Source organism: Narcine bancroftii, chromosome 12 (assembly GCF_036971445.1).
Source record: "Narcine bancroftii isolate sNarBan1 chromosome 12, sNarBan1.hap1, whole genome shotgun sequence".
NCBI classification, from domain to species: Eukaryota; Metazoa; Chordata; class Chondrichthyes; order Torpediniformes; family Narcinidae; genus Narcine; species Narcine bancroftii.
Window position 1 is genome coordinate 59,158,415 of NC_091480.1, and position 15,566 is coordinate 59,173,980.

At 40.6% G+C, this 15,566-nt stretch overlaps 1 long non-coding RNA gene across 1 annotated transcript; it reads left to right on the plus strand.

Moving 5' to 3' along the window:
• Window positions 1–7,724: 7,724 nt before the first annotated feature.
• LOC138746883 (uncharacterized) lies at window positions 7,725–14,634 on the plus strand. Its single transcript, XR_011347171.1, has 3 exons — window positions 7,725–8,022; window positions 12,194–12,352; window positions 13,686–14,634. It is a non-coding gene; the product is annotated as an uncharacterized lncRNA (long non-coding RNA).
• The last annotated feature ends 932 nt before the right edge of the window (window positions 14,635–15,566 follow it).

Genomic DNA, 15,566 nt, shown 5'->3' on the forward strand with positions numbered 1-15,566 from the left:
TATCAGCTCATATGCAAAATAGAGTAAGAAAAACAGAATATAAAGCTAGAATACTATCGGACCATTCACCCTAAATATTGACAATAAAGTTAGAGGACATCCCTCCAAGAATGTATAGATGGAGATTAAACCCCATGTTACTTAAAAGGCAGGATTTTAGAGAATTTAATGAAAAACAAATAAAAATGTATTTTGAAATAAATACGGAATCAGTGGAAGATAAGTTTATACTATGGGATGCAATGAAAGCATACATTAGAGGGCAAATAATAAGTTATGTAACCAAGATGAAGAAGGACTATAATCAGGAAACAGAGCAGTTGGAAAGGGAAATAGTAAATATAGAAAAAGAATTAGTAATGAAGGAAGATACAACTAAAAGAAGAGAATTGGCGGATAAAAAAATAAAATATGAAACACTACAAACATATAAGGTAGAGAAGAATATAATGAAGACAAAACAGAAATATTATGAACTAGGTGAAAAAACGCACAAAATCCTAGCATGGCAGCTTAAGACAGAACAAGCTAAGAAAATGGTATTGGCATCAAGGAAAAAAGACAAACAAATTACATATAATCCAAAAGAAATTAAGGAAAACTTTAGAGAATTCTATGAACAATTATACCGAACTGAAAACGAAGGGAAAGAAGGGAAAATAGATGAATTTCTGACTAAAATTGAACTACCAAAACTACAAATAGAGGAACAAAATAAATTAACAGAGCCATTTGGAATAGTAGAAATACAAGAGATAATAAAAAAATTATCAAATAATAAGACACCAGGAGAGGATGGATTCCCAATAGAATTCTACAAAACATTTAAAGACTTATTAATTCTGCCCCTCCTGGAAGTAATCAACCAGATTGATAAAACATAAAGCTTACCAGATTCATGTAAAACAGCAATAATTACAGTAATACTAAAGCAAGGGAAAGATCCACTCACACCAGCGTCATATAGACCAATATCTTTACTTAACACAGATTATAAGATATAAGCTAAACTATTAGCAAACAGATTAGCAGAGTATGTACCAAAAATGGTAAATTTAGACCAAACTGGATTTATCAAAAAAAGACGCACAACAGACAATATTTGTAAATTTATTAACTTAATTCATGCAGTAGAAGGGAATAAAGCACCTACAGTAGCAGTTGCTTTAGACGCAGAGAAGGCCTTTGACAGAGTAGAATGGAATTATTTGTTCAAAGTATTGCAAAAATTCAGTTTACCGGAGAAGTATATTAATTGGATTAAAGCATTATATAAGGGACCGTTAGCGAAAGTGACAGTAAATGGACATGTATCAAAGCAATTTAACCTAAGCAAGTCAACACGGCAGGGATGCCCACTATCACCTTTATTGTTTGCGTTAGCTATAGAACCACTAGCAGAATTGATAAGAACAGTAAATAATATAAAAGGAATAAAAATAAAAGACAAGGAATATAAAATCAGTTTATTTGCGGATGATGTTATAGTGTACTTAACAGAACCAGAACTATCAATAAAAGAATTATATCAGAAATTGAAGGAATATGGAGAAGTGTCGGGTTACAAGATAAACATAAATAAAAGTGAAGCAATGCCTATGAATAATGCGGATTTCTCAAAATTTAAGAAGGAATCGCCATTTAGATGGCAAATGCAAGCAATAAGATACCTAGGTGTACAAATAAACAAAAATCTCGGCCAACTATATAAACTCAATTATTATCCACTAATGAAAAAATTACAGGACGATTTAGAGCATTGGAAAGATTTACCATTAACACTAATAGGAAGGATAAACTGTATTAAAATGAACATTTTTCCAAGGATATTATACTTATTTCAGGCATTGCCAATACAACTGACAGAGAAATTCTTCAAGGAGTTAAAGAAAATAATAAGGAATTTTTTATGGAGAGGGGGGAAACCGAGGATAGCACTAGATAAATTAACAGAATGGTATAAACAAGGAGACTTACAACTGCCAAACTTTAAAAATTATTATAGAGCCGCACAGTTAAGATACCTATCAGATTTTTATCAAACAAGGGAAAAGCCAGATTGGACGAGATTAGAATTAGTTAAAATAGGGGAAAAGATACCTGAACACATATTATATAAATGGGATGAAAAATTGGTACAACATAGAAGTTCTCCAGTATTACCTCATCTCCTCAATATTTGGAAGAAGATTCATGTAGAAAGAAATAAAACAAATTATCAATTACCAAAACTAATATTGACGCAAAACAAGTTACTCCCTTTTACAATAGATAACCTTTCCTTTAGAGAATGGGAAAAAAAAGGGATTAAAAGAATAGAAAATTGTTTTTCAGGAAATAGATTCTTATCCTTTGAACAAATGAAAGATAAGTGCAATATAACTCAAGATACAGCGCTGGCATATTACCAATTGAGATCCTACTTGAAGGATAAATTAGGAAGCAGTTTGAGTTTGCCAGAGGGAAGTAACCTTAAATATGTGATTACAGATACAATGATAATCAAAAGATTTATAACAAATATGTATATTAAACTGCAAGAAAAGGAGAATGAGGAAACAAATGGTAAAACTAAACAAAAATGGGAACAAGATTTAAATATAAAGATAAAAAAGGAAACATGGGAGAAGTTATGCTCCGGAACGATGAGAAATACAATAAATACGAGGTTACGTATGATACAATATAACTGGATACACAGGCTATACATTACACCTCAAAAGTTAAATAAATGGGACCCAACAGTATCTGATAGATGTTTTCGATGTAAAAAAGAAATGGGAACAACAATTCACGCAATCTGGACATGTGAGGAAGTAGAAAAATTTTGGGAAGATCTAAATCAGATATTAAATAAAATAACAGAAAACAATATACCAAAGAATCCAGAGATCTTCCTCCTAAGTAACATAAAAAACAAAGAATTTGGACTTGATTTGGAGGATGCACAAAAAAGATTGGTTAAGATAGCTCTAGCCGTAGCAAAAAAATGTATTATGTCAACCTGGAAATTGGAAGATAATTTGAAAATACAACAATGGTATATAGAAATGAATAAATGTATTCCATTAGAAAAAATAACATATAGTTTAAGAAATAATATTGAAATATTCGAACAAATATGGGAGCCTTACATTAAATACAATAGTGAAAACCTACCGGGGACAATCATTACCTAAGTTAACGGAAGGAAAAGGAAATGAAAAGAATGGACTCAGTGGAATTTCTTGTTTATTTTTATTGAATGACAACATTGTCTGACTGGTTTAATGTATCCTAGATTTTATACCTTAAATGGATGGGAGGGGGGAGGTAGGAAGGGTGGGATGGGAGGAGGGAGGTGGGGGGGGGTAGAAAATGGCACTGTATATGTGTGAAAAGGAAAAAGTGTGTATCATGGTTAATGTGATTTATGGTGTGAAAAATAAAAAATTTTAAAAAATTTTTAAAAAAAGTTTTAGACCCTGTTTGTCGTGGTTGGCCAGAATGTGTGCAACCCATCACAGCCACTGCTATTTTAGTTGAGGAAGGACGAAAGATTATGTTTGGTGCCCCGATGATAGTTCACACCCTTCACACAATCCACAGTATTCTCTTACAATGTGCTGGAAGGTGGCTTACAGACACTAGAATTTTAAAATATGAAGCGATCCTAATGGATAGGGATGATTTGACCCTGATTATGAATAACGAAAACAATCCAGCAGCTTTCATGGTTTCTCCAAATTTTGACAATACCATAAATGATTTAGAGCATGTATGTTTAGAGGTAATAGATTTACAGACCAAAATTAGAGGAGATTTAAGCAATGAACCTTTACAGGAGGGTGAAAGGTGGTTTATTGATGGATCTTCCCGTTGCATTGATGGTACTCGCTATAGCGGGTATAGTGTAGTGCATGGGAAGGAAGGAGTAGTGATTGAAGCTGGTTGCCTTCCCGGTCATTGGTCAGCACAATCTTGTGAATTGTATGCCCTCTGTAGAGCTCTCCATGGTCTAGAGAACAAGGTGGGCACGATATACACAGACTCAAAGTACGCTTTTGGTGCAGTGCACACCTTTGGGAAGATCTGGAAAGAGCGGGGAATGATAACTGGGAAAGGACAAAAGTTGATCCATGAAAACTTAATTGTCCAATCTCTAGATGCTCTTACATTACCTGAGGAAATAGCTGTAATTCATGTAGGGAACCATCAAAGTGGTGACAGTCCTGAAGCACAGGGGAACAGACAGGCAGATGCAGCTGCCAAACAGGCTGCACTCACGGAGAAAATAGACATGCAGCTGTTACTGCCCACCCCATATGAGGTTCAAAAGACTCCCATCTTTTCATGGGAAGAGGAGGTTTACATAAAGGGCCAGGGAATGCATCAAACTGTTGATGGGTTGCGGTGGACGGCAGAAGGACGCTAAATGCTGAACAAAGCCTTGGCTCGGCAAATTATTGATCAGCTCCACCAGCAGACACACTGGGGCACATAGGCACTTGTGGATACTTCTGTACGGTCTTTTCATTGCTCAGGCATATTTACAATAGCCAAACAAAGTACTCGGGGTTGTCCAATCTGTCAGAGAGTAAATAAGAAATCTATGCGCCAGGTAATGCCTGGCGGTCGCGATTTAGCTGTACGCCCGTTTCAACAGATACAAATTGATTTTACGGAATTACCTAAGATAGGGGTTTACAAATACCTCCTGGTGATGGTAGATCATTTCACACAATGGGTTGAGGCTTTCCCGACCCCTAATGATCGTGCCAGCACCGTTATCAGGATACTACTGGAGTCTGTGATTCCACGATATGGTATGATTCAAACCATTGACTCAGATCGAGGTACACATTTTACCTCTCAGGTACTCCAGGGTGTGTGTAAACTACTGGGAATAGATTGGCAGCTACATACCCCATGGCACCCCCTGAGCTCAGGCCGTGTTGAACGAATGAATCAGACCTTGAAAAATCAGCTCACTCGACTTCATGAGGAAACTGACCTCTCCTGGATTAAATGCTTACTCTTAGCTTTAATTAGGACTCACACAGTTCCTCGTAAGGACCTTGCTGTCTCACCATATGAAATGATGTTTGGTCTTCCTTACATGGGATTCCACACTGATACCCCTATCCCTGAGGCTAATGACCAGTACATATCTAAATATTTACAGGGACTTTCTACTTCTCTGTATGACTTACGACAGAAGGGTTTATTTGCTCAAACCCCACCCCTGGACTATCCTATTCATTCTATTAATCCTGGTGATTGTGTATATGTAAAGGCATGGCAAGATCACCAACTAAAACCTGTCTGAGATCGCCCCTATTGTGTACTTTTGATTACAGACACTGCCGTGCGAACGAAAGAAAAGGGATGGAGCCACATCCAATGAATTAAACGAGGTGCTGAACCACAGAGTAACGACATTGATAATCTACCCTCCACCTGGCGTGCAGTCAGGTGTCGTGGTTAGGGTTAGGGTTAGGGTTAGATCCTTCTGATCTAAAAGTTACACTACGCCGGGAAAAAGTGCTGTAATGCTGTTTTTACAATTTGTTGTTATGTTCACTTGTTGTTTCCCAATTTTTGGGAAATCACCAAATTGTTCACGATGTATTAAGTCCTCCTGGAACAGGGGCAGCAGAGGTGACAATTATTTAACTTTAGAATGTAGACAGGGCGCAGGTATGGGTTAATATAGGATCCCAACATGGACCAGGGGAACAGAAAGGCTCTAGAGGAGTAGATTTGATTTGTATTTTGGCCTCTACAGGTATTAAAGAGAGGAGTTTTAAAGGGATAGCACAAAGGAGATGGTGGGACAAAGACAGACAGAATGGTAGTCAGGATTGTACATGTGGCAGAGATAGAGTTAATACTTATGCTAATGTTCACAGACAGGCTGCAACTCACAGGTTCAGTGATACTTATGCTAATATTGCCAGACAAGCTGCAACTCTCAGGTTAAGTGACAAGAAACACCCCTCCCCAACTTGGTCTCCTGTAAATCATCCTTTGAGTCACACAAGCATTCGGAATGTTAAAAAAACCATCACTGTAAGGGGAGTTCCAGCTGTAAACGAAGTAAGCTGCTCCAGAATACTAAAGCTGCTTGGCATTTAAATCGTTTAATCAGACTCCAGCCTTGGAGATCATCACCGAACAGACAATGATGGCACTGAATTTATGGGTTGAAGAAAGATGACAGATACGAGCCACAGTTCAACAAAACCGCCTGGCTCTCGATTACTCGTTGGCTGCTGAAGGCAGCGTTTGTGAAAGACTGGTTAATGACAATGCTCACAATGGTCAGGCGGTTAAAGACACTTCTTCAGGAGTTCGAAAATCTTCCCATGCCCAGGTTCAGACTTGGCAACCTCGGTCCGGTGTGGGATTGTCTAGACTTTTTATGGGTAACTGGAGTCTGATACCCACAGCCCTTATAGCAGCTATTCTGGCCATTATGGTGCTCCCCTGCCTAAAGACCTGTGTGTAGTATTTAATTCAATGGACCCCTCGTCAGATCACGATAACCCAAAGGATGTATGTTTCCCAAATTCTGTCTAATGATGCTGAGACTGCCGTTCGTTTACTGACTCGCTGGGAAAAAGACCAAGTTACATTCCAGTTGAGAATTCAGGAAGCGTAGCTAAAAGTGAGGATTGTGAGAGATGAGTAAAACTCATATGAAAATATGAAAGATGAAGAAAGCTAGTATGGATATATGTGTAATGAATAAAGCCAGTATGAATAGGATAAGGATAGATAATAGAATGTAGGAAGATAAGGGTCTTCTAGCCTTAGAGAGAGTCAGCAAGTTCTGCATATGTAATTAGTAAGCCTTAGACAGAATTAGCCCTGAGGGTCGGGAAGGTGTGAATAAGGACAAAGACAAAGTTTGTGAATAAGGACAATAAGGAAAATGACATGATGGACACCAATAGGATACCCCCTGGTCCTCCAATTTCACAGAAACAGCACGTAGGCAGACAGGATTGCCTAATGCCAAACTCATCCAGGAGGCAGAAGATTGTAAGGGGGAGGGTACTTCTATACTGAAATAAACTGTATAAAAGTTGGCTGACACAAGGCTGACACCTGATGCAGGTAACAGGGTTTGGATGTGTTAGAGATGAGTAAAACTGATATAAAAATATGAAGATGAGGAAACTAATATAGATATATGGGTAAATGAATAAAGCCAGTATGAACAGGATAAGAAATGGATATGAGAATGTAGGAAGCAGAATCAGTCTGAGTAAGATAAGAATCTTCTAGCCTTTAGAAATCAGCAAGTTCACCATATGAATGAGATAAGGATAGACAATAGATAATAGAATGTAGGAAGTAGAGTTAGTCAGAATAAGATAAGGGTCACCTAGCCCTCAACAGAATTACCAAGTTCTGCATATGAAATTAGTAGCCCTAGACAGTATTAGCAAGTTCTACATATGAAGAGGCTGTCACCCTGAGAGTTGGGAAGGTGTAAATTAGAACAAAGACAGGTTTGTGAATAAGGACAATGAGGATAATGACATGATGAGACACCGACAGGATACCCCCTGGTCCTCCAAGTTCACAGAAACAGCACGTAGGCAGACAGGATTGCCTAATGCCAAACCTATCCAGGAGGCAGAAGAATGTAAGGGGGAGGGTATTCCTATACTGAAATCAACTGTATAAAAGTTGGGTGAGCCCCAGTGTATGTGTGTATTCCCAGGGTAAGGGGAAGCACCCAACTTTGCATTGTTGTATAATAAAAATGTTCTTTGTTCTCAATTTTTATCTCGAGCTATTTCTGTGAAGGTACTTCTGTTTCTAACAAATGGGGGCTCGTCCGGGATCCCACTCCCTCCACTGACAGAGTACCCGACGACGGGGGTAGGTGCACCTCAGCTGATTCAGCTGGACTCATGGACGAAGGGTGACTGGTCAGTGGATGAAGCGAGTGATATCCGAGAAGAGACATTGAGAACAAACAACAAGAGGACGTTAAGGAAGCGTGCTAGAACTAGCTACTGGATCTCGGTAAGAGAAATTTTACTTACCTGTTAGTATGGGAGGTGTGAGTAGTAAGGAAGAGAGTCCTAATGAAGGATGGGAGGATCAGATAACCAAGCAAAGTCCATTAGGATTAATGTTATCTGATTGGGGTGCGGGGAGAACCCGTAGGAAGGACAAACTGACCATGGTCAGGTCTTGCTGTTTGGAATGGGTTAAAAGTCCGATAAAAGGGAGTTCAGTATATTGGCCAAAGCTCGGATCCGAGGATGACTGGATGTGTCAGGCATTGAACATCTGGCTCTATCAAAACCAAAGAGATAATCTTGAGAGCAGGGAATATGCAGCCTGCTGGCTCAGGGGATCGTTTGATCAACTGGTTTTGAATGAAAAGGAATGCAAGGACAAGAGAGATGAGGAACCTTTTGTCCCTGAAACACAAGGATGGGATGTGTTACATTCCCTTCCTCCACCTTATGCTCCTCTTATGCCGGCTCCTATCTTTCCCCTCTCTCCTATGCTCTACCCTTCTGCACCTTCCCCTCCTCCCCCACAGCTAAAGAAAGGAGAAGAAAGTAGTGGTGGTATGATGTCCTGTTCACAAAGTACTAGATTACCACCTCAATTGACAAGAGAGGGAGGAGACTTTGATTCAAAACAGTGTGAGACCCTCTGGGAGGGAAGGGCAGAACCCTTTGATTCATTTCCCGGAGAGCAGGAATCTAGACATTATAAAGGAGAGGATAAGCCAGAAATTAACTGGATGAGACCTTTACGGGAAGTTCCCATTGGCAGGGGTCTCGGTTTTGTAAATGTGCCCCTGACTAGTACAGAGGTGTGTAATTTTAAGAGAGAATGCCCAATAAACAGAAAGGAAAGGCTAAGATTTTGATGCAGGCAGTCAAGGAAGTCGTGGAAGGACAGCAAGGAAAGGGTAGGGGCTGTGTGCCAGCTCCTGGACATTGGGAGGAGCTCCAGGAGTGGGAGAGTAGAGACCAGAGCAGGGGCAAGGGTAGAGGGGAATTCCGGGGACGACGACTGTTCCCGGGACCTCGTGGTAATCCCGGTAGGAATTGGGAAACAGGAGCATTAGTTTGCTACTAATGTAAAAGGAGGGACATTTTAAGAGAGAGTGCCCAATGCAAGCCAGGGAGACGTGACCTTACGCACTGATGTGTTGCAATATAGGGGTTAATTAACCATAGAAAATATGTAGAATATATGCTTATGTACTATTCAGTTTGTATACATGAATCCAGTAGTATGTAACAATTTAATATTTACCTCATGGTGAAGGGAAAGAGTAATGTAAGTAAGGGGCAGCCACAGTATGTAGCAAAGTTGGCTGATTACAGTAGGTTTAGAATTGCCTGCTCCCAAAATACAAAAGAGAAGATATGTATGAAACAATTTAGTAGGAATGTTAAGGCAAAAGGAGGTGTTGATTAGCACAAACAAAAAGAATCCTGACAGAGACTGTCAGAAACAAAGAGAATGGAATCAGTAAGAAGCTAAGACAGAAGGAGGTGTTGAGTAGAACAGAAGAATATGGCCAGATGAGAACAAATATTCATAATTAGAAATATCTGGGGTATGAATTGATTTCTGGTCAAAACAACAGGATATTCTGACCTTGAGGATTTAAAAAAAAAGATGGGAGCTCTACACCCCAGATAACTGCAGAGCAGGAAATTGCTTGTGATAAATCTTATGCAAGAAATCTAGCAAAGAAAGCCAACTTTTGTTCTGTATAAGGTTGAGCTATATAAACTGTAGAGCCTGGACAGTAGAGGTCAGTCGGGGAATAGCTCACTGTGCAGGTGACCTATGAACTAACGACTGAACCAGAGCTCTGTTAAGCTTTATTCTTATGCTGTGTAATAAACTGATTCTCCTATCACTTCATGTAACAAACATGCTGGACTCAGACGACACATAGACTAAATTAAGGGTAGGGTAAAGCCAGAGTCCGACAGATGGAAGCAGATTATGAATGGGGGGGTCACGGTTCTCAGTCAATACACACCGTGGGGCTGCACGGAGAACCATTGGTAAATTTAAGCATAGAACCCCACAGTGACAAGATGACCTTTTGAGTAGATTCTGGGGCAGCCCGGTCTAGTATTTTACAACCACCCGAGGGTGTTAAGATAGAGGGGACAGTGATGATTTCGGGAGTAGGAGGAAGAGACTTTACGGTCCCTGTATTAAGAGATGTAAGAATACAAATGGGAGAAAAGGTAATAACAGGATATTTTACTAGTTCCCCAAGCTGGAGTTTGTTTGTTAGGACGAAATTTGCAGGACCAATTGGCTATCTGCACCAGACCACAGGAATCAGGTATTGGGGTTAAATTGTATGTATTAAGCGAGGAGGATCGAGCACTAATAAATCCTGGAGTATGGGCAGAAAGAGGCAATAGAGGAGTGTTAGAAATTCCTCCCCTGCAAGTTACTTTAAAAGATTCTGAACAAGTAATTAGACGAAAACAGTATCCAATTCCGATGGCTGCCGAAAGGGGCTGCAGCCAGTAATTGACCAGTTGGTGAAAGATGGTATACTCGAACCTTGTATGTCACCTTTTAATACCCCAATTTTACCTGTCCAAAAACCAGACGGTACCTATCGATTAGTGCAGGACTTGAGGGAGCTGAACAAAATTATTCTCACCCGTCACCCGGTTGTACCTAATCCCTATAAAATACTGGGTAAAATCGATCCCCATAGTAAATGGTTTAGTGTGATTGACCTCAAAGATGCTTTTTGGACCTGTCCATTAGCAACAGAGAGCAGAGACATGTTTGTCTTTGAAAGGGAAAATCCTTTTACTGGACGCAAGAATCAATACCGGTGGACAGTCCTTCCCCAGGGCTTTTCAGAATCACCAAATTTATTCAGCCAGGTCTTAGAACAAATACGAGATGAGGCTCCTCGGAGAGAGAATTGTCAGTTGATACAATATGTTGATGATTTGTTAATTACGAGAAAAACTTACGAATTAGTTAAACAGTATACTGTTGAACTTTTGAATTTTCTGGAGAATAAGGGTCTCATGGTGAGCGAATCCAAATTACAATTTGTTCAATCAGAAGTTAAATAACTTGGTGAAACAGCGCCTTATTAGTGCCCCAGTGTTGGCTTTACCCAACCTAAATAAGCCATTTGACCTATATACCAATGCGAAAGGAGGTGTAGCCACCGGAGTACTAACAAAAGAGAGGGCTGGCTGTAGACAGCCAGTTGTTTTTCTGTCAAAATTTTTAGACCCTGTTTGTTGTGGTTGGCCAGAGTGTGTACAAGCCATCGCAGCCACTGCTATTTTAGCTGAGGAAGGACGAAAGATTACGTTTAGTGCCCCGATGATAGTTCACACCCCTCACACAGTCCGCAATACTCTCTTACAACGTGCTGGAAGGTGGCTCACAGACTCTAGAATTTTAAAATATGAAGCGATCATAATGGATATGGATTATTTGACCCTGATTACGAATAAAGAACACAATCCAGCAGCTTTCTTGGTTTCTCCAAATTCTGACAATACCATAAATGAGTTAGAGCATGTATGTTTAGAGGTAATAGATTTACAGACCAAAGTTAGAGAGGATTTAAGCGATGAGCCTTTACAGGAGGGTGAAAGGTGGTTTATTGATGGATCTTCCCGTTGCATTGATGGCACTCGCTATAGCGGGTATAGTGTAGTGGATGGGAAAGAAGGAGTGGTGATTGAAGCCGGTCACCTTCCCGGTCATTGGTCAGCACAATCTTGTGAATTGTATGCCCTCCCTCGGTAGAGCTCTCCAGGGTCTAGAGAACAAGGTGGGCACGATCTACACAGACTCAAAGTATGCACCTTTGGGAAGATCTGGAAAGAGCGGGGAATGATAACTGGGAAAGGACAAAAGTTGATCCATGAAAACTTAATTGTCCAATCTCTAGATGCTCTTACATTACCTTAGGAAATAGCTGTAGTTCATGTACAAAGCCATCAAAGTGGTGACAGTCCTGAAGCACAGGGGAACAGACAGGCAGATGCAGCTGCCAAACAGGCTGTGCTCATGGAGAAAATAGACATGCAGCTGTTACTGCCCACCCCTATTCATTCTATTAAACCTGGTGATTGGGTATATGTAAAAGCATGGCAAGATCAGCTACTAAAACCTGTCTGGGATGGCCCCTATTGTGTACTTTTGATTACAGACACTGCCATGCGAATGAAAGAAAAGGGATGGAGCCACATCCAACAAATTACACGAGCTGCTGAACCACAGACTAACGACATTGATAATCTACCCTCCACCTGGCGTGCAGTCCTTCATCCTTCTGATCTGAAAGTTACACTACGCCGGGAAAAGTGCTGTAATGTTGTTTTTACCATTTACTGTATTGTTTACTTGTTGGTTCCCAATTTTTGGGACATCACTAAATTACTCACAATGTATTAAGTCCTCCTGGAATAGGGGCAGCAGAGGTGACAATTATTTACCTTTAGAATGTAGACAGGGCATAGATATAAAGTATAGTCATAGTGGGGTATGGGTTAACAAGGGATTCCAACATGGACCAGGGGAACAGAACGGCTCTAGAGGAGTAGATTTAATTTGTATTTTAGCCTCCACAGGTATTAAAAAGAGGAGTTTTAAAGGGATAGCACAAAACAGATGGTGGGACAAAGACAGGCAGAATGTCAGTCAGGATTGGGCATGTAGCAGAGATAGAGTTAATACATATGCTAATGTACACAGACAGGCTTGGACTCACAGGTTCAATGATACTTATGCTAATGTTCGCAGACAAGCTGCAACTCACAGGTTAAATGATAAGAAACAACCCTCCCCAACTTGGTCTCCTGTAAATCATCCTTTGGGTCACACAGACATTCGGAATGTAAGGGGAGTTACAGTTGTAAACGACATAAGCTGCTCCAGAACACCACAGCTGCTTGGCATTTAAATCGTTTAATCAGACTCCAGCCTTGGAGATCATCACCGAACAGACAGTGTTAGAAATTAAAGTACCTTTAAAGAAATTGCTCGAGACAAAAATTGAGAACAAAGAACATTTATTACTACAACAATGCAAAGTTGGGTGCTTCCCCTTACCCTGGGAATACACACACATACTGGGGCTCACCCAACTTTTATACAGTCAATTCCCGTATCAGAATGCCCTCCCCCTTACATTCTTCTGCCCCCTGGATGGGTTTGGCATAGGTAATCCTTCCTGCCTACGTACAGTTTCAGTACACTTGGAGGACCAGGGGGTATCCTGTGGGTGCCCCATCATGTCATTGTCCTTATTCACACCTTCCTGATTCTCGGGGCTACAATCTCTTGGTATGCGGAGTTGACTCATTCTATCTAGGGTTGGCTAATTTCATATGTATAAATCTGTGTATGGTTAGCTAATTAGAAATGTATGACTTGGTACTTCTGTCCAGGGCTAGGAGACCCTTATCTGATCCAGACTACCTCAACTTCCTACATTCTATTGTACCTTACCATTCCTTTTCTTAGTCTTATGGTCTTGTCACAAAGACTAGAAGATTCTTATGTTAATCGTGCTGACTCTGCTTTCCTGCATCCTAACCCCCAAGCTTATCCTGTTTGTACTGGTTACAGCCATTAACTGATGAATTTTAGTTTCTTCCATGTTCATAATTTTAGATCAATTTTCCCATCTCTCACAACAGTGATGGCACTGAATTTATGGGCTGAAGAAAGACGACAGATACGAGCCACAGTTCAACAAAACCGCCTGGCTCTCGATTACTCGTTGGCTGCTGAAGGCAGCGTTTGTGAAAGACTGGTTAATGACAATGCTCACAACGGTCAGGCGGTTAAAGACACTTCTTCAGGAGTTTGAAAATCTTCCCATGCCCAGGTTCAGACTTGGCAACCTCGGTCCGGTGTGGGATGGACTAGACTTTTTATGGGTAACTGGAGTCTGATACCCACAGCCCTTATAGCAGCTGGACTCGCTATTCTGGCCATTATGGTGCTCCCCTGCCTAAAGACTTGTGTGCAGTATTTAATTCAACGGACCCCTCGTCAGAACAGTATAACCCAAAGGATGTATGTTTCCCAACTTCTGTCTGATGATGCTGAGACTGCAGTTTGTTTGCTGACCAGCTGGGAAAAAGACCAAGTTTACAAGTAATACATTTCAGTTAAGAGATCAGTAATACTGATCTGAAAGAAAAGTGAGGATTGTGAGAGATGAGTAAAACTGATATAAAAATATGAAGATGAGGAAACTAATATCGATATATGGGTAAATGAATAAAGCCGGTATGAGATAAGGATAGACAATAGATAATAGAATGTAGGAAGTAGAGTTAGTCTGAATAAGATAAGGGTCTCCTAGCCCTAGACAGAATTACCAAGTTCTGCATATGAAGAGGCTGTAGCCCTGAGAGTCAGGAAGGTGTGAATAAGGACAATGACATGATGGGACACCAACAGGATACCCCCTGGTCCTCCAAGTTCACAGAAACAGCACGTAGGCAGGCAGGATTGCCTAATGCCAAACCTATCCAGGAGGCAGAAGAATGTAAGGGGGAGGGTATTCCTATACTGAAATGAACTGTATAAAAGTTGGGTGAGCCCCAGTGTATGTGTGTATTCCCAGGGTAAGGGGAAGCACCCAACTTTGCATTGTTGTATAATAAATGTTCTTTGTTCTCAATTTTTGTCTCGAGCAATTTCTGTGAAGGTACTTCTGTTACTAACAGATGAAGGAATAAAAGGGGGGTGAGTAGCTTTACTGGTCTAGAAAGGAAGGAGGCTGCAGAGGGAGTGTCCACTGAGTCAGTGTGGGTGGAAGTCAGAAAGAGGAAGGGAACTATCACTGTGCTGGGAGTTGTCTATTAGACCCCCAGAGAGCCCTCAGGACAGAGAAGAACAAATAATAGGCAGAGTTTGGAATGGAGCAGAAATAACAGGGTTGTTGTTCTGGGAGACCTCAACTTCCCATATATTGACTGGAAGCTCCTGACAGCAAAAGGGATCAATACAGTGGCCTGTTACAGTGCTGTGTGTCTACATTTAAATTTTTTTAAATTTACATTTAAGATGAGGCAGAATTTGTCAGGGTGTCCAAGAAGGATTCCTGACACAGTAAGTGGGACCAGCTGACTGGAGGAGAGGCCATACTGGACTTTCCTGTTTTACTTCACACTGGATCTGGTGCTGGGTAATGAACCTGGTCAGGTGACGCACCTCTCAGTGGGGGAGTATTTTGGTGAGAGTGACCACAACCCCAAGTTCCAGCATAGTGTCGGACTCTGGCTTTACCCTACCCTCAATTTAGTCTATGTGTCGTCTGAGTCCAGCGTACTCGTTGAATGAAATGATAGGATAAGGTATTCGGTTCAACAATCAGTTTATTACACAGCACAAGAATAAAGCTTAACAGAGCTCAGGTTCAGTTGTTAGTTCATAGTCACCTGCTCAGTGAGCTATTCCTCAAGACTGACCCCTACTGTCCAGTCTCTTCTGTTTATATAGATCAACATTGTTACACTGAACAAAAGTTGGCTTTCTTGGATAGGCTCCTTGCCTAAGCTGTATCT